Raw genomic sequence first — 25,508 nt, forward strand, 5'->3', positions numbered from 1 at the left:
ATGAGCGGGGGTTTTGTCTGCAATAACAACAATAAAATGCAATTGGTAGGGATAAGTTATTGAGTTCAAGAAAGGAGATGAACCTGTGGTTTTATAACGTTGTACTTAGAAGATTAGCATTTATGATTTAAGAACATTCTGTGGTTTCTAGGAGTTATATATGTAGGTAGATGTACTTGGATATAGTACATGTAAAATCATTAAGGATCCACTGCAGCTCAATGAATAAATTCAGAATTTATTTTAATATAGTTTATACAACTCTTCATTATATATTTTAACAAGTATTATGGAGTTTATTTACAGAATAAGAGGGCGTGCCAGTGCTATAAAGAACTGAATATGCATGAAACTAGTCTGTTAACTAATCTGTCATTCAAATCTGTGTTTTTCAGTGTTGAAACCACGCAGTGACCAGGTTTAGTTGTAAATACAGTGAAGCCAAAGCAGACGGAAAACCTTCACCCACAAACTTTGCACAAACTGACGTCATCTGCAAAGAAACGAATGCCTTAAGGAGCCGTGACCAATGAACTGGAGTCACGTAGTTACGGGGTTTTTGTTAAACTGAGACCAATAATTGAATCATGAGGTTCTTTTCATGCCAAACCAACAATGGGCAGTGTTATAATGAAGCACTTTTGTGTTGTGCCAAATAAACAAGAGAAAATAATGTTTTCATCTGCTGTCGCCGGTCTCTTCTTTTATCAGTTCATATTATTTAGTGTCTGGGAATAAAAAGAAAGAAGAAAAAAGTTAGGATTCATAAATGTATAAGTTTTATTTACTGGTTTATCGACTCTTTTCCACCGTTAGAACTTTAAATTTACCCTGGATTCGGAAAAACCTGGTCGTATTTCCACTGAAATCGTGGTAAAAACTTTCCCTAATTGAAGTTCCTCGAAGGGGTGGGGATTGGACTTTTCAGATTGCCTGAATTCTTGGGGGCGGGGCTGTGTGGTGCAGAATGCTGATTGGTGGAACCCACTGTCAGTGTTCCTTCCACACTTTTGTTCACCTCTATGCTAAAGCCAGTGGCATCTGTCAAGTGGTTTATTCCATTTACACCAGATTCACTGGGTTTGTATTTGGATCATTTATTAAATGGAGCAAAAGAAGAAAACTTATGAGAAGTGAACGACAAACACCAACATTTGACCAATACAATTAAAAAAGCCTGGACCTTGTATACTGAAATACGCAAAAATATGGTAAAATACACAAGAAATACACTAAAATACTCAAAAAAGCTAAAATACTCTAGAAATACACTAAAATACACAAAAAATATGCTAAATACACAAAAATATGCTAAAATACTCAAGGAATAAACTAAAATACACAAAAAAGCTAAAACACTCAAGAAATACACTAAAATACACAAAAATATGATAAAATACTCAAGAAATACACTAAAATACACAAAAATATGCTAAAATACACAAGAAATACACTAAATTACACAAAAAAGCTAAAATACTCAAGAAATACACCAAAATACACAAAAGTATGCTAAAATACACAAGAAATACACTAAATTACACAAAAAAGCTAAAATACTCTAGAAATACACTAAAATACACAAAAATATGCTAAATACACAAAAATATGCTAAAATACTCAAGGAATAAACTAAAATACACAAAAAAGCTAAAATTCTCAAGAAATACACTAAAATACACAAAAATATGATAAAATACTCGAGAAATACACTAAATTACACAAAAAAGCTAAAATACTCTAGAAATACACTAAAATACACAAAAAATATGCTAAATACACAAAAATATGCTAAAATACTCAAGGAATAAACTAAAATACACAAAAAAGCTAAAACACTCAAGAAATACACTAAAATACACAAAAATATGATAAAATACTCAAGAAATACACTAAAATACACAAAAATATGCTAAAATACACAAGAAATACACTAAATTACACAAAAAAGCTAAAATACTCAAGAAATACACCAAAATACACAAAAGTATGCTAAAATACACAAGAAATACACTAAATTACACAAAAAAGCTAAAATACTCAAGAAATACACTAAAATACACAAAAAATATGCTAAAATACACAAGAAATACACTGAAATACATGAAAATATGCTAAAATACACAATAAATACACTAAAATACACAAAAAATGTGCTAAAATACACAAGAAATACACTAAAATACACAAAAAAATATGCTAAAATACACAAGAAATACACTAGAATACACAAAAGATCTGCTCAAATACACAAGAAATACATGAAAATGTACTAAAATACACAAAAAATTACTAAAATACACAAAATATACTAAAATATTTTAAAATACATAATTCCTATCTTAATATACACAAAAATACAATAAAACACTCAAAGAATACATGAAAATACACCAAAAATATGCTAAAATACACACACACACACACAAAAAAAAAACCACACTAAGCTGTAAACACAAATGATCTACGATAAATGGACGACGTCACCAACATTTGACCAGTATTGGTCTGGTCCAAGGTCAGTGTAATAATCTGTGTCCTTGTGAATCTACTCTGGATAATAAACCTGGACCAACAACCACAGATTTACAGAAAATCATCAACAGAAATTCAGCAGAAACAACTGAGTCTGATGTAAAACAAATGAAACACAAACACAAACCACAGATGAACAGGAAACTCAACTTACCAGGAAATAAAAGTTCCTGTCAATGTCGGTGTAAAAGGGTCTAAAGTGCTGTTCATGTGAAGAGGAGGAAATGCAAATATGTGTTGGTGCATATTTATAAAAGATGGATGAATTTGTTGAAACTGATGTAAACAGTCAGTGAAGCTGTTCCGTATCATTATGACAAACATTCCTGTCCTTTGTGTTCATGGTTTCACTCTGTTCTGGTGTTTATTTGAGGTTTTTCTGTGATAAAGTTTGGAATATCCTTCAACACATTTACACTTTCCAACAATCTTTCAGTTTTCATTTTCACCGTCAAACAATATTATATGTCAGTAAATGAATGAGCTGCAGCCTGTGGTTGATCTGAATCCTGAATTATCCAGGACCCAAACAGAGAGAACATGGAAACACAGATGTGATCACAGATGTGTGAGTACGTAGGTTTGGACCCAGTGAACGCAGTCATGAATCTGAGTGGAAGTGGTGTTGGAGCCGTGAGTTCCAGTCCAGCTCCGAACAGAGGCCCTTTATTCATCAGCGTATCAGGAGGTGGACGGTTGTCAGGGCAGACACAGACTATTTACTGGATACAGTCACAAACAGCTTCACATGGGATCAACGGCAGCACATGAGCACAAGTGTTAATGAGTTTGACCAGTTTACCAGGTCAGACTGTAAACCCCTGATGGAGGTGTAGGTGTAGATGTAGATGTAAGTGTCGGTGTAGGTGTAGGTGTAGGTGTAGATGTAGATGTAGATTTAAATGTAGATGTAAGTGTCGGTGTAGGTGTAGGTGTAGGTGTAGATGTAAATGTAGATGTAAGTGTAGGTGTAGGTGTAGATGTAAATGTAGATGTAAGTGTAGGTGTAGCTGTAAGTGTAGGTGTAGATATAGGTGTAGGTGTAGATACAGGTTGTATCTGCTGTGACATGTTCATACATTCTCCTTCTGTCGACATTGGCAGGACTTTAGGAACATTTACACAATCAGCTGCAGCTTTGAAACCTACAGACTTAAAAATGCATGACACAGAGTAGAATATAGAATAGAATAGAACAGAATACAATACAATACAATACAATAGAAGAAAATAGAATAGAATAGAATAGAATAGAACAGAATAGAATAGAACAGAACAGAACAGAACAGAACAGAATAGAATAGAACAGAACAGAATAGAATAGAATAGAATATATTTACTGTCATTGTAAAAAGTACAACACAATTTAAAAGTGTGATCCAATCTGTACATTAAATATGAAACCTACTGTAGAAAAACAAATAACAGCAGCTAAAATAAACAGGTTTCAGTTCAGATAAACTGGTTTCACTTCAGTCTGAACTGGTCCACATCAGTTTAAACCCATCACATTCCTTCAGTTTTTGCTCTGATCCTTTAAATCAGTGTTTGTTTGTGTTTTCTGTACAAACTCCTGTGGGTAAAAACTGTTCTTTAGTTTGTCTTTGATGAGTTTTCAGTTTTATTTTTCTATGTAATTCACAGACTGACACATAGAACAGTTGTGGTTCTGGTTCTGGTCTGTTTCTGTATATATGCAGCAGCGTGGACGTGGATGTGGGCGTGGCCAGGCCTCAGTCTCAGTGCGTCATCAGTCCACGCTGTGGCTGTGTGGTCTGTGCCAAATGCATGACGGCACCGCTGGGCGCTGCTAATGAGTCCCCACTGTCCAACAGCGTCCAGCAGCTGATGGCGCTGGCCCCCTTCAGCTTCAGCTTCAGCTTCTGCTTCAGCTTCTGCTTCAGCTTCAGCTTCAGCCAAACGCTACCTTCGTGTTGGTGCCCCCCCCCTCCCTGGACTTCTAAACCAACCCTGGTCCTTAGACCTCGGTCCTGGAGGTTCAGAGGTAACCGTCAGAGCTCCAGCTGACGTCAGCAGGTCCGATTGCACCACAGCTTCTAAACTGAGCTCAGACTTGGCCCGGTCTGACTCCAGCTCCGTTTACTGCTCCCCGTCGGCAATGCTCTGTCTAATGGGTTCTGTATGAGCTGGACTGAGCACTGGAGGCTGATAGAAGAGTATTGATCAGAACCACCTGGAAATACATGAAGTTTACAGCAGAAGAAACAAACAGAGGTGGAAAACAGGCATGATTTTATTCAGAGTTCACACAGATCACTTACTCTTAAAGCAGTGATATTTGTCTTTTTTTAATGTCCTTCTTCCTTTTCCCACATTTCCCTGTGGTCTCCATGAAGTGTAAATGCTCTGCTTGGGTCTGAATTCTTCATTCATTCAACTCCACAGGTCCATCATTTCTAAGTAATGACACCAGAAAGGTGGTTTGGAGCGCTGGCCCTTTAAATGCACATGAGACACTTCAGGCCCCGCCCCCTCCAGGTTGTTGGCTGTGCTGCTCTGTCCCGTTCAACCAATAATTGAACATTTTAGGTAATGGACTCCAAGTTTGGACATATTTTCAGTATGGACTACAACTGCTGATGACAACAATTATGGAGAAATACTGGAGAAATGTTGGTCTGAAGTCTGGACCTGATATGAGCAAATGTGGAGACGGAACTAGTTATACGTACACGCAACTAATTAAGAAGGAATTCAAATGAAAGAAAACGAATGAAAATCAAGCAAAATAACAAAAAAAATGAACAAAACTGAACAAACGCTGAACAAAATAATGAAAAAAGTGAACAGAACTGAACAGAAATCAACAAAATAATGGAAAAAATGAACTAAACCGAACAAAAATTGAGCAAAATAATGAAAAAAAATGAACAAAACAGACGTGCAAATGTCGTAACTAGTTATAGACAGAACAAATTAAGAAGGAATTCACATGAAAGAAAAAGAACAAAATCGAGCAAAATAAAAAAAAGAACAAAACCGAACAAAAACTGAGCAAAATAATGAAATAAATGAACAAAACTTCGACTGTCACCCAATCCTATGGTCATGAGCTTTGGGTCATGACCGAAAGGACAAGATCCCGGATACAAGCGGTCGAAATGAGTTTCCTCCGTCGGGTGGCTGGGCGCACCCTTAAGGATAGGGTGAGGAGCTCAGTCACCAGGGAGGAGCTCGGAGTAGAGCCGCTGCTCCTCCGCGTCGAGAGGGGCCAGCTGAGGTGGCTCGGGCATCTGTTTCGGATACCTCCTGGACGCCTCCCTGGGGAGGTGTTCCGGGCATGTCCCACCGGGGGGAGACCTCGGGGAAGACCCAGGACACGTTGGAGAGACTATGTCTCTCGGCTGGCCTGGGAACGCCTCGGGATCCCCCCGGAAGAGCTGGAGGAGGTGTCTGGGGAGAGGGAAGTCTGGGCATCCCTGCTTAGACTGTTACCCCCGCGACCCGGCCCCGGATAAGCGGAAGAGAATGGATGGATGGATGGATGAACAAAACTGAACGAAAACCAAGCAAAATAATGAAAAAAAGGAACAAAACCAAACGAAAACTGAGCAAAATAAGGGAAAAAAAAATGAACAAAACCAAACGAAAACTGAGCAAAATAATGAAAAAAATGAAAACTGAACAAAAATCGAGCAAAATAATGACAAAAAAACCCCGACAACACTGATACGTGCAAATGTTGTAATGAGTTATAGACGCAACTAATTAAGAAGGAATTCAAACAGGTTGGAGAAATCCACTAGATTTTTGTCCAAATAAATCTAAAGATAGTTTTGCAGCAGCTGGAGGGTTCAAATTCAAACTGTATGAACTATTAGGGTCCAAATACACAAAGAAATGAACCACAGACTAAGAAAAGTGGGTTTAGACAAGTGTGAGCCCTTTAAAGTCCTGGTAGCAAAGCTCTACGTCCTTCACTGAGTTGAAAATGTAGGTTGAGATGTGATTGTAGAACAGGATCTGAGTTTGTTAAACTTAGCCCGTTTCTTGGTGAATGTGGCGCTGAAATCCTCGCAGATCCTAATTGACTGTGAAACTAAATGTCCTGGTTGTTCTTGGCTGACAACAGCACACACTCTTTGCGAGTGTACTTGTGGAAACAGATGATAAAGGGACTAGAACCTTCAGATGGTTTTGGAACCAGGCTGCATGTGCACGTTCTAATTCCAGATCCTGTAGCACGTCGCTGGTCACCTCTTTTAGCAGTTCAGTCCCGAACAGTGGGGCATCAGTCCCCTCCGATCCTTCTGGAATACAGATAATATGAAGATGTTGGCATTTGGAGCAAGAAATCCGATCGTCTTCTTCCAGCTGTAGCGTTTCATTCACCTGCATTGTGGATTCGAGCTTTGATTTCGATGTGGATACCTCTTTTTCCAAAGTGGATATTCCGTCTGAGTGAATGGAGGGAGTCGTTTCCATTTCGCAGATGTTACTGTGTCAGTTATCGACTGAAGCAAACCAACACGGCGTTCAGAGGCAGTGACTTCACCAGTTACACTTTTATGTAGTTTCTCAAGTTCTCCGACTAGCATCTCAAGGGTTAGCGGCTCCTTGCTAGCTGCTGTTGCATGATGAGTAGCCCTGCTGGCGTCTGGGCTCGGTGGGCTGAAGTTTTGAGTAAGATGAAGTTGTTTTTACCACGACCGCTGTGACATTTACTTATTCTGTCACTGGAGGACGATAGATGAAGCTTTTGGTGGCAAGGAGGTAACACAGGAAGTTTTACATTGTAGGGAGGCAAACTTCACATGTCTGTTTTCACCATCTTATTTTTGCATGGTTTTTAAACAAAAACCATCCCATAATAAACTGTTAAATTCCTACTCTAACAATCTTTTACCAAGTGAGAACAAAATACACACTGACACATTTAACATTTGACCTAGAACCAAAAATAATAATGATAGAACAGGACAGGGGACCAGTTCCCCAGACTCCGCCCACACCACTACGCTCCTGGTATTTGTCTTTAGTGGATTCTAACAGTTTGTGGTCCATACTCATATGGTTTCCATAAATATGTGCGTCCAGGTAGAAACGGTCCAACTGGGTTAAACAGTGTCACATGACTGCCACACCTATATGTGGCGCTGTACACAAACACAGACAGAGCCTATGGCAGGATACACTCAAACCACAGAAGAATGCACTGAGCATGTGCAGGGGGTTCCGTCTGGGGTTTTCTTCTTCTGGTCACATGGTCCTATGGTCATCATGGTTTCCATACAGTGGTGTTGGTCCTATCCATACGCTAACACCAGGGGGGTGGAGCTGGGACATGTTTATGCTCTGGGACCTGTTCGACAAAAATACCGTTTCAGGCACCAACAACGCCAGTGTCATGTGACCAAAGGACCAAACCATGGTAAACTGGGGCGTATATTCCATATATGAGCACAGTACTGTGGACACAAGAGGACAATGAGTTCATGGAACAATGTCCATGACTGGATCTGGGACAACAACATGTCCTTACTGCTGATTGGAACAGGACAAATGAGAACATCTGATTGGTTGTGTGGACATAGATACACCCATATTTGGTGCCTCAGTACTGTGGACATAGACAGTGACTAATACTAATGTGTTTGTGTCTGATGCATCTACACGACACACACATAAATGACAGTAGTACTGTGACCTCTCACCTCAGACCCATCCTTAAGTGCTATAGAAATTTAATGCATTATTATTATTATTATTATCATTATTATTATTATTATTATTATTATTATTATTATTATTATTATTATTATTACCCATAATCCACCTGAACTTGTCGTTTATTTCCTGCTCTTCATCTAAACACTCGTTCATCTTTAATTCCATCATGTGTTGTGGATGTCGTCAGTATTTACTTCTTCTCCTTCATGGTTCCCTTCAGTCTTAACAGCGGTCGACTCGTCTGAACCCACCAGCGGAAATTACATGGTGCACATCTGAAAGTGTTCGACTCCGTCTGATTGGAGGAAAATTAAAGGTGAAACTGGAAAATAAGGCAGAGGTTTAGATAAATGTTGGAGTGTGAGATTAGAAGGTGAAGCTGGAGGAGTGGGTTTGGTTTATTCTGTTCAGCTTCAGCATGTTTCAGTTTCACCAAAAGGATCCGAAACAGAACCAGCATGAATAAAACCAGAACATGAAGGATCCACAGCAACTGATGGACCTGGGTCTGGGTTCAGTTCTAGATCTGATGGACCTGGGTCTGGGTTCAGTTCTGTCTCAATATTTCTACATTTTTATAGTTCTGTTTAATATTTGATTTTGTCTCCATTTGATGCAGTTTTTACAGAAAATCAATGTTATAGTAACAAAAGTAGACGATCAGCAGCGTTCACCTTCTTCCCAAACCCCTGTTTTCTCCTCCTCCTCTGTCTCCTTCTTCCTCCTCCTCCTCCTCTGTCTCCTTCCTCCTCCTCCTCCTTCTCTTCCTCTTGCTCCTTCTTCTCTTCCTCTGTCTCCTTCCTCCTCCTCCTCCTTCTCTTCCACCTCCTCTTTACTCCTCCTTCCACCTCCTCAAACCCCCTGTTTTCTACTCCTCCTCCTCTTTACTCTTCCTCAAATCCCTGTTTTCTCCTCCTTGTCTGTTCCTCGTCAGTGTCTTCCACCCACATTCCCACACTTTCTTTCTTTCTTTCTTTCTTTCTTTCTTTCTTTCTTTCTTTCTTTCTTTCTTTCTTTCTTTCTTTCTTTCTTTCTTTCCTCATTCCTTCCTTCCTTCCCACCTTTCTTTCTTTTGATCGTCCATCTCTCTCTCTTCCTCTTCCTCTCTTATAACTACATAATAAGGCTCATTCACCACAGCTAATTGTGTTAAAAACTCCCATGTGTTGCTGTGACCTGGACTGTAGTTAAAGCAGACAGTGTTGGTACCCACAGCCTTTCCCTGGACTGTAGTTAAAGCAGACAGTGTTGGTACCCACAGCCTTTCCCTCTTTAAATCATACACCACACATTTAACCGCATCTGTTTGGGGCTCATGTCCTCACAAAAACTAAAGATGATTATGGACATGTTGGTCTGTTTGTGACTGGGTTTGTGTGGATTGAGGGGGTTGGGTTTGTGTGTGTGTGTGTGTGTGTGTGTGTGTGTGTGGGGGGGGGGGGGTGATGTTGGCAGAGTCCAGACGTCTGTTGCCCTAGGGCTGAATGACTGACCACCCACCGTTCAGCCCCCCCACCACTTTACTCACACACACGATGTGGAGGATCTACTACGAGTTTAATTAACACTGGCACATATTCTATAATACCTGTATATAGCCTATATATTATCTGTATACATTCTATTCTATTCTCCCTGTATTTACATGTCCAACCTCCATCTGTAGTCTTCTCCACTAACTCCAGTACCTTTGTGTGTGTGTGTGTGTGTGTGTGTAGTTTTTGTATTGTGTGTTTCTCTGGTGTCGGAGGTCATGACCTTTCGTCCTCCTGGTTCCATCTCACTAACATCATCCACACATTAGATCAGTAACATAATCAGATTATATAATGCAGGTCAAATGTTAAATCTGATTTTCTGTTAAAATCATTCCTGTTCTGTGGCTCAGGGCCAGGTTTCCCAGTGTGTGGGTCGTGTCCCTCTGGTGGACGTGGATGGTACTGCAGGTGGACGACCACAGGTCATTAATAAATCAATTGTATGGGGGCAATTCTTGGACAGTTTTAGGAGGTTTTTCAAACACAAAATCTTAAATTCAGCAAACTGTAGAATATTTACTGAAACATGTGGACATAATAGAACTCATGTGTTAGGTTTGTTTTGTTTGTTGTTTTCTCTCCTCCAGGTGTGTGAGTGGGCGTGACCTATGACCAACACCTGTGTATTTAACCCAGGTCTGTCCTCGACCACTTCACCACATGATTCCACTGTGAGCAGGCATCTGTGACAGGTCCACAGACTGTGGTCCATTTGTGTCTGAGTTAGACAATTATAATATGAGGATAAGGACATGTAGAGACATGATTTCATCTGTATTATAAAAGCCAAGTGCTCTGTGTGTGTGTGTGTGTGTGTGTATGTGTGTGTGTGTGTGTGTGTGTGTGTGTGTGTGTGTGTGTGTGTGTGTCCGAACATAGCTGACTGCCGCAGTTTGTCATACTTATATATTTTTGGTCAATGAACAGACTAGTGAAAACAGTAAATTGATCAGACCAATATTTTGTCAGATATTAGTCATTTTTAATCCAATATCCTTACAGTCACGTTACTATGTCCATAACACTTTGGTGGTGCCTGCTGGACAAATGTGGTACTGCATGCACAAATACACAACAGCATAAACATTATGTCTGTTCACTTTAATCCCCCTCAGACAAATCTAGTGTCAGATTGTGTTAAAGTTCCTGTTCTATAATTTGTATTAGATTGTCTTTATGTCAAATTTATTCCATCCATATTTATGTGAAAGTACTCAGAACTGCACAAGGACATGTGACCTGGAAACAGGAGGTCAAAGGTCACCTGTGTTCAATATTCTTCTGCTCCAGGTGCATCCACAGCAGAAATGTGGAGCAGATATCTGAATGATTTCTACAAAGAATGAGATTATGTCGTTGAATGGACAGACAGATGGGCAGATGACAAAACCATTCCAGTCCTCCTTCAGACAGACGTTGGCCAAAGGGGTAAAATCGACCCCCTCTAGAACCCATGGATCCCCGCAGCTCAACACACTGTCATATATATGTCATATGTTGATCTGTACTTTTGCTTTGTGGACGTCTGTTTTTGTTGTTTTGGCATCGGTCCAGTTTACATCAGACCTGATTTCCTTTTACCGTAACAGACTTTTCTTTCTGTAAATCGTTTCAGATCCTTTTTGTGTCTTTGCTACATTTCGACGCTGACTTGGCGTTCAATAATCCCGTATATTTTAGGGTAAAGGTCAGACTGTCTCTGTACACTGACCTCATCTTCTGGGACCCTCATGTCCATGGATCCAACTGGACCCACAGTGATAGAGGACATGGACGGTCACATAACCACCATATGATCCCATTCCAGATTCAGATCAGTTCCAGCCGTACCCAGACCCATGTGGATTCTGCTCTGTACTGTCTGGGACACATGCACTAATTCAATAGAACCTGACTCCTCCCAGTGGAATCCTATTGGCTCTGGTGAAAGAGGGTCTGATGGATGCTTTAGGTCCTGGATGTGGAAATAAAACACATGAACCCCCCCCCCCCCCCCCCCCCCCCCATCCCCCCTGTCCCCTGACTCCAACACATGCAGGTTTGGTTCTGAAGCTGTTTCAAAGCTCAGTTCGAAGCACGCACATACTTGTATTTATTCAAATCATGTCAGAATCCTTTTTTCCTCAGTGAAACAATAAACAGGGCAGAGTTTTCTTTAATACTGTCAGTGTTAATAATGAGGAACAAGGGTGGGGGGTGTTCAAGTGTTTGAATGCTGAAATCCCCAACGGGATAAACAGCAAAACTGTTATTATATCAGAAAACAATGTGGAGCTAAAACTGGGAAATCCCCAAAGTATGGGGTTAGAGTGGTCTCAAAATATAAATGTGCATACAACAGACATATGTGCATATTAGTCTGTAGATGTACAAAAATAGAGTTGTACAAAAAAATAAATGTGTAAACTGTTGAGTTCAGTCGTACATTAAATGTATTGTGTGTATTTTAACAGAATATGAATGAAAAAGTTTAGACAAGAATTACAAACAGGACGTTCAACTGTGCGCTTGTTTTTTCTCCATCATGAATACGGATTCACCAACGTGATAACAACGTGACATTTAATGTACGACTGAAGTCATTCAGCAGTTTACACAGGTTTATTTTTTGCACAACTAAAGACTAATATGAACACAGATCTGTCTGATGCACAGGAATATTTGGACAGCTTCCTAACCCCATACAAAACGAAGAAGCAGAGACACCGATATGTTGATAACAGGTGCCATTAAAGTGAATCCAAATCCAGACCCAGATCCAGATCCAGAACCAGAGCCAGAACCACCACAGGTCATTTTTCACTAACTCACACAGTCACTCTTTGAGAAGTTTTACCATTTATGGAAATTATTCTTTTCAAATCTCAACACTGACCCCTGTGGTTCCCAGTGGTACTGCAACGTATCTGTGTGAGCCAGATGGACAGAAATACAGACATAATGAAGACAAGAGGACAGACAGAAATACAGACATAATGAAGACAGGGGACAGAAATACAGACATAATGAAGACAAGAGGACAGACAGAAATACAGACATAATGAAGACAAGAGGACAGACAGAAATACAGACATAATGAAGACAGGGGACAGAAATACAGACATAATGAAGACAGAGGATAGACAGAAATACAGACATAATGAAGACAGAGGACAGACAGAAATACAGACACAATGAAGACAGAGGACGGACCCAGCGCTGTGTCTTTATCGTAGCTCATAAAGGGACCGTTAATGTTCCCACATGGACCAACAGCTGAACACAGTCTGAACACATCTATGAACAGGAACATGTGTTAAACCCCAGCAGACGTTGTCTCTCCATCGTATTATTTGTTCAGATGTGAAAACCCACAGAGTGTCCTCTAAATGTCTCTAAGAGGGACTGAAGACCTGAGTGGTTCAGTCTGATCCCAGTTTTACGTCTAAATATTCCACTCATGTCCAGGTTAAAGATGATCAGATGTGTTAACTCTGTCAAGCCCAAACTAGACACAAAAGACACATTTGTTGGAATTCAAATGTTTATTATCAGCCTTTTAAACACCATCCAAACTAAACAGTTTCCATATTATTTTATTTGTTATATATTATTTGTATCATATTCGATACATTGGGCGTTTTTGTCGACTTTTTACTCACAACATTAACTTTAGATACAAAAATAAATTTTACTAGTAACATTTTGAAAATATAGAACATTTCACATAGATTTAAAATTTTTGCAGCCTTTTTATTTCCCTTGAATGGCACCATAATTTCAATATTTTCAACTGAATAACAATATAAATGTTCCTCTTAATGTAACATTTTGAAAATTCCCAAAGACTTTTTTACAAAATGTGTGTTGGATGATTTAATGTTAGCGTCCATATTGAAAAGGGTTAAAAAAAAAAAAGAGCCCTTCCATTGGCTGCAGTGTTGATGATAGTCCACCAGGGGGCAGAAAGCAGGTATCAGGTCAAATACAACAGGTTTATAAAGGAAGTATTGATCTCACTGATTAAATAGAGGTCTGAGAACCTGATGTAGCAAATATGATACAAATGGTTTTAAAGGGTTAAAGGACTGTGGCTGTGATGCGTCACTGTGGGTTCAGGGTCTGTGTGGCTCTTGGTGAAATGCATGATGGGAAATGAGTCAAGGACATAAAGGACAGGTGAAGGGGAGGTCAAAGAGGCTTCAGCTTCAGTCGAAGGTGTTCCTTTTACTCCATAAGTGTAGGTCGACTGACTCATGCATGAAGGAACGTGTCAAACTGTAGATGAAGATGATGATGATGGTGGGTCCTTTTCCATTGTCCATCTGAGCTAAACTTTACCCACATTTATGAAATGCTTTAAAAACAGAAGTGTGTAATGTTGGTTTTTCCATTAAATCACAAATTCACGTGACTCTAGTTGGACTAAAAGGTGTTTCCATTACAGTTTTGTGTCATATACCAATTTATCTATGAAAAAACACCTCTTGCAAATGCAAAAACTTTTCATTGAAAAAGGAGAGTTTTCTCAAAATTGTTGTTATATTCACACAATATGAGGGTCATTGGAAAAGACACTAGTGTCTCATGGTGATGTTAAGAGGAGACGGTGGAGGTTTAGAGGAGATGGTGGAGACGGTGGAGGTTTAGAGGAGACGGTGGAGACGGTGGAGGTCAGACGACAGCTGAGGACCTCGATGCTTCTGTTTTCCCAGGGCCAGTCGTGCCTCATTTAGACCTGAATTTCTCACAGGAGACCAAACAGGAAGTTCCCAGTTTGTCCTTAAATGGGATTTCGGAAAATAATGTGACACAGATCGAAACAAGAGAACGAATAATTAGTTCAATGGAGTGAAAACACTGGTACTTTTACAAAACCGTGATTAAAATGACAATAATTTGAGTTCATTAAGACCAAATCGATTTGTGCGACAAATTCTGAGGCAAACATCAGCTGATCTGGAGGATGAATTCAACGTTAATGAGCTCCTTCTGAATGTCTGGATCATTCCTCAATGTCACAGTTTATATTTATCTAATTAACTGTGTATGAGTCCAATCAAACATGACATTACACTGCGTTGAACACATCAGCTGTGGCGGCGGCGGTGGGCTCCATGTTGATTTAGTGTTGCCAGGGGAACGGGGGATTCTGGGATTCTGCGCTCCAGATGTTTGGTGAACAACGCGGGGACTTCCTGGTTTTAGGCTTTGTGTTGCTTGTGTGTGTGTGTTTCTCAGAGGCTTTCGTTCAGCTGTAAATGCACCAGTATGTGTGTGACATCAGAACAGACCTCATTCAGACCATCTCCCACTGGGACGGGACGGTCTCTCCTTCACACAAAGACCAGATTTACTGTCAGTATAACCCCCCCACCACCACCACCACCACACACACACACATTTATCGACCGCCTAACTCTGCACATGCTCAGTTTGTACATGTCATCTGTACTGGAGGCCAACAGCTGAGGGAAGCTCAGACCAAGGTTATTATCGGTGACGAAAACTAACAAAATGACAAAAACTAGAATTGTAAAAACATTTTCGTTAACTGAAATAAACAAAAACTATAATTAAAAGAATAAAACGATAACTAACTGAAACTAATATTTGCTCACAAAACTAGCTAAAACGGATAAAAATTACGGATAAAATTCCCTTCGTTTTCGTCTTTGTCAATGTCGGATTGATATAGCATCGATTTATTTCCCTCAAGCAATTTTAGCTAGCGGCACCATATAATATTTAGCGGTCCGTCACTTGTCGTTTAGTCATCTTCCGGTCCCCACTCTACCTGGAAACATGGAGACAAAAGTTGGGAGAAAGCAGCAGAGTCCTGACTGGGATTTATTTGAATACAACAGAGAAGAGAAAAGATATAAAAAAAACTAAAACTAAACTAAAACTAAGCATTTAGAAAAAAATGAAAACTAATAAAAACTAGCAAACCTGCTCTAAAAACAAATTAAAACTAACTGAATTAGAGAAAAAAAAAAGACAAAACTAAATAAAACTAAACTATAATGAAAAATCCAAAACTATTATAACCTTGGCTCAGGCTCATCTTCAGGTTCTGGACGTGTCTCAATCCATGGAGCCCAGTGGGATGGAGTGTGTCGTGTGTGTGTGTGTGTGTGGGTTCCGCTGAGGCCTAGAACCCTGGGAACCGTCTGCAGATCTGTTCCTGTCAAATACACATGAAGTCAGGGACACGACAGGATGAGGAGGATCAGCATTTAAGACACAAGCACAGGAGAACAGCTGACTGCAAACAGACCATGGACATGAATGATCCAGGTGGTCAACAGGACAATACCAATGAAGGAGACCTCCATGTATCCTAGAACCTACACAGTAATCTGCACTTATGATGGATGTCTGTAGTGTGTTTTTATTGGTCAGAAGTTCAGAATGTTTAGGCTGACGGTACGTGAACTGAACCCAGATGCAAGACCCTCAGACAGGAATATAGTAAAAGGGGATTTATTAAATACAATCAGAGTAATTGGTTCACACAGGAAGATAATGAATAAATCTTCAGCGGGACTGAGCTGGGGAATCGTCTCTGCTTCAGACTTCAAGTGAACCACTTTGCAGCCCAGGTCGGGAGCACACGAGGGGAACCCGACTAGGAGAAAGCAAAGGATAGTCAGGGGACAGACCAGGTCATACACGGGCAGACAATCAGACAGGCAAACGTACATTGGGATAGGCAGGCTCACGTACCGATAGTCCAGGCAGGGGTCAGAACCAGGATAAGGCACCGAGGCGGAGGAACAGACAGGGGTCAGGCGTATTCTCAGGTGTGATGGACAAACCAGGTCGAAGACAGACGAGCAGGCAGACGAGGAACAGGCAGAGTCGGAGGTCGATGGGCAAAACAGGTCACAACAGGCAGGCAGGATCAAAAACCGCTGGTAAGTTATCACACCAAGGGTTGAAAACAAACTGGCAACGGACAGGGGAAAACACAGGGTTTAAATACACAAGAGGGCGGGAAGACAATTGGACACAGGTGGAGACAATCAGGGAGGAGTCAGGTAATCAGGGAAAAGGTGAACACAAAGAGGAAGTAAAGACACCAGACAAGACACATGAGGGAAACTTAACAAAATAAAACAGGAACCGACACACAAGACAGACGAAACAAGTAAAAGTCCGGGGACTGATATGACACAGAACAGTTATGATTGGTACATGTTAGATGAGTCATTTACTCAAATGAAAAGTACTTTAAGGATTTTTTTAACCCTTAAAGACCCAAACGTCCACCTTTAACCTTTAAAGACCCCGAAGCCTTAAGTAGAAGACATGTGGGTTAAAGGTGGACGTTTGGGTCTTTAAGGGTTAAAGGTGGATGTTTGGGTCTTTAAGGGTTAAAGATGTCTATTTGGGTCTTTTAATCCCAGTCAAAACAGAGTTAGTGAATGTGTCTAATCAGAATGAAAACAGTGAGGTGTCATGTTGGATTTAATGATCATCTACATTTATCTGACATTATTTCAGCTAAAAGCTGAACAAACCAGGGGCTGATAATGCCACTTCCAGGTTTTGAGGCTGAATTTCTGCAGAAAAACTGAAGGAATTCACCGAGATCTTCAACCATTTCAGTGAAAAGTCAAAGCAGACTCATTTCATATCCATATTTAATGATATATTCTGTCCTGTGGCTCAAATATTCCCCAGATAGAGTGGAAAAAAAGTCAAACAAAGGCTGATGAACTGTGTTCCTGTGTTGATTGGTTTATACGACAGGACATCGGTTCCAGTCCAACATCCCTGCATTTATCCACTGGTACAATAGCGATAATAATCATTTAAAACCAACAATAACAGACTCTAATGAGTGAATCAGCTGTTGGTGCTTTTGCTCCTTTTGCTCCTGAAGCAGACCTGGGCCTGTGGTGGATCCAGATGTTTGGATGTTGGACGGTTCCTACTATCAGGACAATGTGGAGTTTATCAAACCAAAGCACTAACACATTTCATCAGTGTCCTGGAGGCAGCGCTTTGACATTTAATGCCTGGTATTGGACTGAAATTGACTTCTGATGTGAGAAGAATCGATCCAAGTTTGTGAACACTTCATGTTTTTGGCTTTGGACTCAGAACACAACATCCTTTTGTCTGTTCTGAGACGACAGTGACGCTGGAGGGAATCAAACCACGACCGGGGTTTCAACACCGTCATTTCATCTGAGCTCATCAACCAGCCTCTGATTATTGAATAAGAATAATAATAATGATTAAAACAATGTAAAACAGAAACAGGCGACACAGTGGTGCAGTGGTTAGCACTCATGCCTCACAGCAAGAAGGTCCTGGGTTCTCCCCGTGTCTGCGTGGGTTCTCTCCGGGTACCCCGGCTTCCTCCCACCATCCAAAGACACGCTCTGTCACTTTATAAGACCTGAACCTGGGAGCTTCCTGCACTTTTTGTTTGAATTTGAATTTTGAAACAAACATGTCTACTGTCTAAGATAAAAAAAAACCAAAAAACTTTAACGTTTCAAATCTGAAAAGCTGTTGAATAAACATATGCTTAAAGGCATTTAAATTTGTTTAAACAAAGTGAAGTGTTGGAGTTTGTGTTATTCAAAATTTTGACACCAATATTTTCACTTTTACTGCAAATGAATATTGGCTCCAAATATCAGTTATTGGCCTCCTTGACTACTAATAATCAGTATTGGCCCTGAAAAAACCATATCAGTCTATCTGTAGCATGGAAGCTGTTTGTTTTATTCTACCTATTGTTGAATGTGTGTATTTGTAGATCCACTGTATCTGTATGTTCTAATGAACATGTGTAAATGATAAACTGAGGCTGAATGTTGTTGAAATTACCCTTTTTTTCTTCAGTTCTGTTGGGTTATTAAATCGCACCCATATTCTGCCTAGTTAATCCTTTACACATGTCCATTATAACGTCCAGATCATAAGAGAGGACACGCCGTCCTTTTGTCCCTTCTGTCGTCATGGTGACGCTGTTGGGAATCAAACGGCACCGTTGGTTTCATCTGAGCTCATAGATCAGCCTGTGGTCCCTTAATTCGTTAATGCTTCAGATGGAGGTGTTACCTTTAGTGTTTGAATCATTTCCTGGTGTTGGTTTTACACCCAGCATCCACAGTGGACGTCAGACTGAGCTCATACACAAACAGGAAATGCACATGCACTTAGAATAGAATAGACTTTATTTGCCATTTGCACAGATACATAGCAGTATAGGTACACTGGAATTCTTGTGCATTTCCCTGAGTCAGAAAAGGAGTTAGAAAAAGGTATGACAAAAAAGACATACAAAACAAAGACACAGCTAAAAATATATATAAAAAAACCGAGTTATTGCACATACAAGCACAAATACACATTTGTAAAATAGAGTATTCTAAAAAAAAAGTGTAATAATAATCATAGTAAGAGTACTGAGAGGTAACAGCAAGTTATTGCACATTTGAATTAAAAGTACTGGGACGTAGAAGCAGGTTATTGCACATTCAAATTAAAATACTGGGAGGTAGAGTTGGTAGGTTGGTACTTACGTAGATGAAGTGGACCAGAGCTGATCCAGCGGTGGTCGGACCGGGCAGAACCACCACTACCCCCCCCCCCACCCCCACCCCCACCCCCCGTGGCTGTGGTTGAACACACAGTCCAATCCAGGGAGTTGCGTCCTCCACCTACAGGAGCAGTAGGTGACTTTCCCAAAAGCTCAGTAACATCTGAACGCTTACCCTCACTGCAGCCAACAATGGACTGAAACAGATCAAGGCACTGAATCTGTTTGGGAAACTCACCCCTGCTCCTTCTCACCTGAACAGACTCCAAACACCCACTGGTTTAGCCCCGTATTTAACACCTGCTCAGCCTCATTACATAACTGTCGAATACACAAGTGGACAAAAGGATGTGGACGCCTTGGATTCAGGAGTTTCTTTTCTAACAGGGTCTGGGATACAAAACAGTAAGGACGAATGTCAGAATATAGGTTTATATAATGGGATAAATATTGCTTTGCACTAAAGTATATAAAAAAAATATGCTAAAAATACACAAAAATAGGCAAAAATACACTAAAATACACTAATGTATACAAAAATATGCAAAAATACAACAAAACAAAAATTCTGTCAACATTGATTTTCTCATTAGAACCTACCTTTGATCCCATTAGAACCTGCCTTTGGTCCCATTAGAACCTGTATTTGGTCCCATTAGAGCCTGTATTTGGTCCCATTAGAACATTCCTTTGGTCCCATTAGATCCTGCCTTTGGTCCCATTAGAACCTGTATTTGGTCCCATTAGAACATTCCTTTGGTCCCATTAGATCATGCCTTTGGTCCCATTAGAACCTTCCTTTGGTCCCATTAGACCCCCATGCGTGCTGGTCCAGATCCCTGTCCACATCATTCCTTACACTAGTTCCATTACTTCATGGAACCGAACAAAGCAGGTCCACTCACTGTTCATGCACAGGTGTACCTGACAGACCTCGGAGACCACATTGGACCTCACAGACCCTGGAGACCACATTGGACCTTACAGACCCTGGAGACCACATTGAACCTTACAGACCCTGGAGACCACATTGGACCTTACAGACCCCGGAGACCACATTGAACCTTACAGACCCTGGAGACCACATTGGACCTTACAGACCCCGGAGACCACATTGAACCTTACAGACCCTGGAGACCACATTGGACCTTACAGACACCGGAGACCACATTGAACCTTACAGACCCTGGAGACCACATTGGACCTCAGATTGGGGACTCACTGTCCTCACTGGAACTTGGTGATGTCACTGAATGTATGTGGAAATGACCAAATATAGTCACTTGTTCGGTAAAGGGTTAACCGTGGCTCTGTGCTGTTATAAACTCTGCTCAGTTTTGACAGACATGTATTTTCAGTGTTGGCTTCATTTCCAGTGAGTGTGAACGTTTACATTTCCATACTTTTGTTTGAAGTCATGATCAATAGAATAAACTGAATACATTGAACTGTTTTTTACTCCAAACCGAATTGACTGGAAAACATGTGTGAATGTGAGTGTGGTTCCATTCCATGAAGATCAGTTCAAGGTTGGTTCTGGACTGAGGATAGTCATCTGTCCTGGGTTCAGGTGGTCCAGTATCTGCATCCTAGCGTTGGTCTGATGGTTGTCCTGGTTGTCCGATGGTAGTCCTGGTGGTCCGATGGGTGGTCCTGGTGGTCTGATGGTGGTCCTGGTGGTCCGATGGTTGGTCTGGTGGTCTGATGGTGGTCCTGGTGATCTGATGGTGGTCCGGTGTTGGTCCTGGTGGTCCGGGGCCAGAACCGGCTCTGGAAGCTGAGACACACTGAAGCTTTAGGCCTTTAATGGATGAGAATCTATTATTCTAGAGCAGGGGGGTCATTCTAGTGAAGGTTCCACGTTCAGCCCACTATGATCTGAAGTGGGTCAGAACCAGTAAAATAATAACAGAGAAAAAAGTAAAATCACATTCTGAAAATGTTTACATCTACAGAGGTTCCTTAAAAATGTGAATATCATGAACAACCTGAAACATCCCAAGAAAAATCTGTGTAATTTTAGTAATATTCAGCCTCAGTTTATCATTTATACATGTTTATTAACATGTACAAATACAGTGGCTCTACAAATACACACAACATTTAATAACAGACTGAATATTGGTCCAATTACACTAATTTATATTCAGGTTGTTCATATTAGTTCAGGACATTTTTTAAATGCAAAAAAATTTCATGTAATTTTACTTGTTTTACACTAAACAAAGATTAAAAAAATGTGTATTTGTCATTATATATAGTTTTATTCTGTTCTTATTTTCCTGGTTCTGATTCACTTTAGATCATATTGGTCTGTATGTGGAACCTAGACCCTGTTCATCCATTCATGGGCCTGATCGGACCCTTTGGCGGCTGGTTTTGGCCCACAGGGCTCATGTTGGACTCCTGTGTTGTAGACTAAACACTGGATGAAGCACAGTGGACACAAACAGTCCAACATGTGTGAGACAGAACGGACGTGTTTTCCTTTAACGTCTACCTGCAGATGTGATGTTCTCAGACAAATATGCACAGAAGACCCGACGATACGAGTCGTAAAAGAGACACCTGACGATGCTTCAGGGTGGATTCAGTAAACGGAGTAAACAGGACGGATCTGCACCGGACAGGCTGAATGCAGACAAAAACAACAAACAGGAGGTCAGGACTCTGTTTAACCCCCAATTCAGTTATTGATGGTTTCATGGTCACATGACCCATTTGGCTTTAGTTCATAGGTTGAACAGTGTTGATCAGACAAACCTGTAGTTTACACCAGATGAAACAAACATACGTTTTAGTTCATTCCGTTCATTTATGAGACATTAAACTGAGAATCAGACTGAAGTCACTGAACTCATGATCCTTCTGCACATGCTCAGTTCTACTGAGGTCAAAACTGGATGTTTGAGCAGAAAATGAAATGCATCCAGGACACGATGGAACTGACAACAGTGGAGTTTGGTTAAAATATCTCGATAAAACCTGTAATTTTACGAGAATAAAGTTGTAATATTTCCAGAATGAAGCCATATTATGAGAATAATGTTGGAATTTAAAAACAGGTGGAAACAATATTATTTACAGAATACAGTCATGCCCACTCATTGCATAATGGAGAACTCTGAACATTTTATGAGGTTCTACTTTCATTTGGGGTTTACGCACAACGGCCAAACACTGAGCCGATTAACCCCCGCCCACCAAATACTGAGCATATTAGCCCCACTCCCCAAATACTGAGTATATTAGCCCCGCCCACCATCAACACATCAGCATTAGTTGTCTGCTCCAACAGAAGTGAAAGTTGATACTTCGTTTGTTGCGTTCGCTGTAACTGGAAACTCTGTCATCAACAAGGATTAAGGTTTAGGATTTATAAATGAGAACTTTTTATCACACTATTGAGAATTTATTTTCAAAATGTTACGATTTAAATCTCACCAAAGTACAGCATTATTTTTGTGAAATTGAGTTTTTTTTTTTTTTTAAACTATGACTTTATTGTCATAAAATTAGGACTCTTTATGTATTTGACTTTATTCTCATAAAATTACAGGTTTTACCTCGATATTTTACGACTTTATTTTCATAGTTACATGCGTTCCTATTTTCTTTCGTGGCCTTAATACGCTGTCGTACATTCAGTTTGTTCATCATATAAAAGCTACTGTTCAACTCAACTTTATTTATAAAATGTTTTAAAAACATCACAGTCTGCATTAGGTCAGGTCTAAACCAGACCCCAGTGACCCAGTTCCCAGAATCCTCCAGGAGCAAACACTTGGCTGGGCTTGATTAGGGTTCTAGTACCTGTGCCTTGGTGCATTATGGGTAAAATACATGGTCTGAACTGAAACTACCACATTAAATCAGTGAGGTCGTGTGGTTTAATGTGATTATTGCTTTAATAGACCCCGCCCATGCATGAACGGCCCCTCCCATACAGAACACATAGCTTTTATGAGCAACCAATGCACAGGTCTGTTTTACACAAACTCCCATGATGCAACACCCCAAATGAACACATGCCTCAGCAAATAAAACCTTTAAATCCATATTAAATGACATTCACTGCCTGTAAAATATGAAAAAAGAGGCGGGGCTTATGTCTTGGAATGACAGGTCACATGCAGCAGAACCATCAGAACTGGACGTTATCTGTTCCAGTCAGTGTTGGAATAAAAACCTGCAGAACGTGACTTTAAATCAGACATAAACCCCATCAAATGGGTTAGAATGGGTTCATTTAACATCAGTGGGATGGGGTTATTGTCCTTAAGTGAGTCTAGTTTAATGTCCTTAAGTGAGTCCAGTTTAATGTCCTTAAATGAGTCTAGTTTAACGTCCTTAGGTGAGTCTAGTTTAATGTCCTTAAGTGAGTCTAATGTCCTTAAATGTGTCCAGTGTAATGTCCTTAAATGAGTCCAGTTTAATGTCCTTAAATGAGTCTAGTTTAACGTCCTTAAATGAGTCCAGTTTGGACGCACATGTCCAGGTGTGTCTTCTTCTCATTGTCCTGTAAACCTTTAAACTCGTGAATATTTGCATCAGTGTGTCTGCACACAGCCACGCCCATAAAGCCTCCACACACATGGTAAGTGAGCATCACATGACTCAGACGAGTTAGAAAAGCACCAGACGTCTTATAGGTGTGTGTGTAAGTGTGTGTGTGTGTGTGTGTGTGTGTGTGTGTGTGTGTGTGTGTAAGTGTGTGTGTAGGTGTGTGTAGGTATACAAGGTAACATGTGGTTCCAGTCCCAACAAACCCCGCCCCTCACACATATTGTATCTTATGTTGTCATGGATCCAGCTGATGTCATTATGTCTATGCTTGTGCTGATGTCATATCATTTACCTCTATATTTGTGTCAAGTCTGAAGTAAACTGAAACAAAATGTTTTTATAGACATTTGAAATTTCATCCATTAGAAGAAAATGGGAGAAAAAAGATTTTAAAAATTCATACAAAAATTGGAACTTTGATCTACTTTTCTCAAAATGTAATGAGATTTATTCTGGGTCAGTGGTAATCTATAAACCCAATTAGTTCTGAATTCAATCAATAATTTTACTGCTAAAGTGTAAACAAACAAACAAACTAACTGAACCAAAAACAATACCCTTTGCCCCCCCTTGGGGGGTGGAGAAATAAAAAAAACTACAGTGGTGTATCAGGGCCACATAAGAAAATAAAAACACTGTCACTACGAGAATAAAGTCATAAAATAGCAAGATAGAATCTGTAATTTTCCGAGAACAAAGTCATAGTTTTTAAAAAGAATGCTTTGCTTGCTCGTTCAAACTCATGTTTTTTTTTATACATGTTATTTGTAAATTGAGTCTTGACAGAATATTTTGTAAGTTCAAACTTTATCTGCATCATTTTGTTTGTATGTTCAGACTTTCCTGTTTAAATAAAGGTCAAATAAAATAGAAGGTGAGTGAAAGACACCATACATGTTCAGAGGTTGAATTCAGACCAACATTAACTCTGGACAATGAACACATCCAACATTTAACTGTTACCTACAGACCTGCAGATGTCCAAACTGTCATTTTAATGTGACGCAAAATCAATTTAATGTAAATCCATGTGGAAGTAGCATGACCGTCCTGCAGCTGTCAACACCATCCAGTAAACAGAGAACATGGAACATATGTGAGGAAACGCACGTGTATGAGTGTGTGAACGGGTTTGAAACTCACACCCACGGATAAACACTGACAAACCTACATGGTCCATGGTCCAGCTTCCATGGTCCAGGTTCCATGGTCCAGGTTCCATGGTCCAGGTTCCATCGTCCATGATCCATGGTCCATGGTCCAGGTTCCATGGTCCAGGTTCTATGGTCCATGGTCCATGGTCCAAGTTCCATTTAAATGTTCCTCTTATATATATAAATATAACACCAGTCTGGTGTCCCATGATCCCATCCATCTGATTAGTTGATGTAGTTCATTTTTCCTCCTTATAATCCTGTTTTTTCCATCTCTTCCTCAACTAAATATGTTGATATTATCGGTGTAAATTCTGTTTTTGTTGTGTATCATGCGTCTGTTTTTTTCTTGTCCTTTCAACACAATTAATTTCACAGTTTTACTTCCACATCTGCTCCTTCACACCAGTGTAAATGAAGACTCAGCAAGGCTTTAATCAGTTTGTTATTTGGACATGATGGTGCGTTCAGGGACTCCTA

General features: G+C 40.2%; 1 long non-coding RNA gene across 1 annotated transcript; it reads left to right on the forward strand.

The window, feature by feature from the left end:
* Positions 1 to 3,372: 3,372 nt before the first annotated feature.
* Positions 3,373 to 19,778, forward strand: LOC115435144 (uncharacterized). The gene is made up of 3 exons (XR_003937659.1): positions 3,373 to 3,391; positions 17,167 to 17,169; positions 19,646 to 19,778. It is a non-coding gene; the product is annotated as an uncharacterized LOC115435144 (long non-coding RNA).
* Positions 19,779 to 25,508: the final 5,730 nt, after the last annotated feature.

This window comes from Sphaeramia orbicularis, chromosome 16, assembly GCF_902148855.1.
Source record: "Sphaeramia orbicularis chromosome 16, fSphaOr1.1, whole genome shotgun sequence".
Classification (NCBI taxonomy): domain Eukaryota; kingdom Metazoa; phylum Chordata; class Actinopteri; order Kurtiformes; family Apogonidae; genus Sphaeramia; species Sphaeramia orbicularis.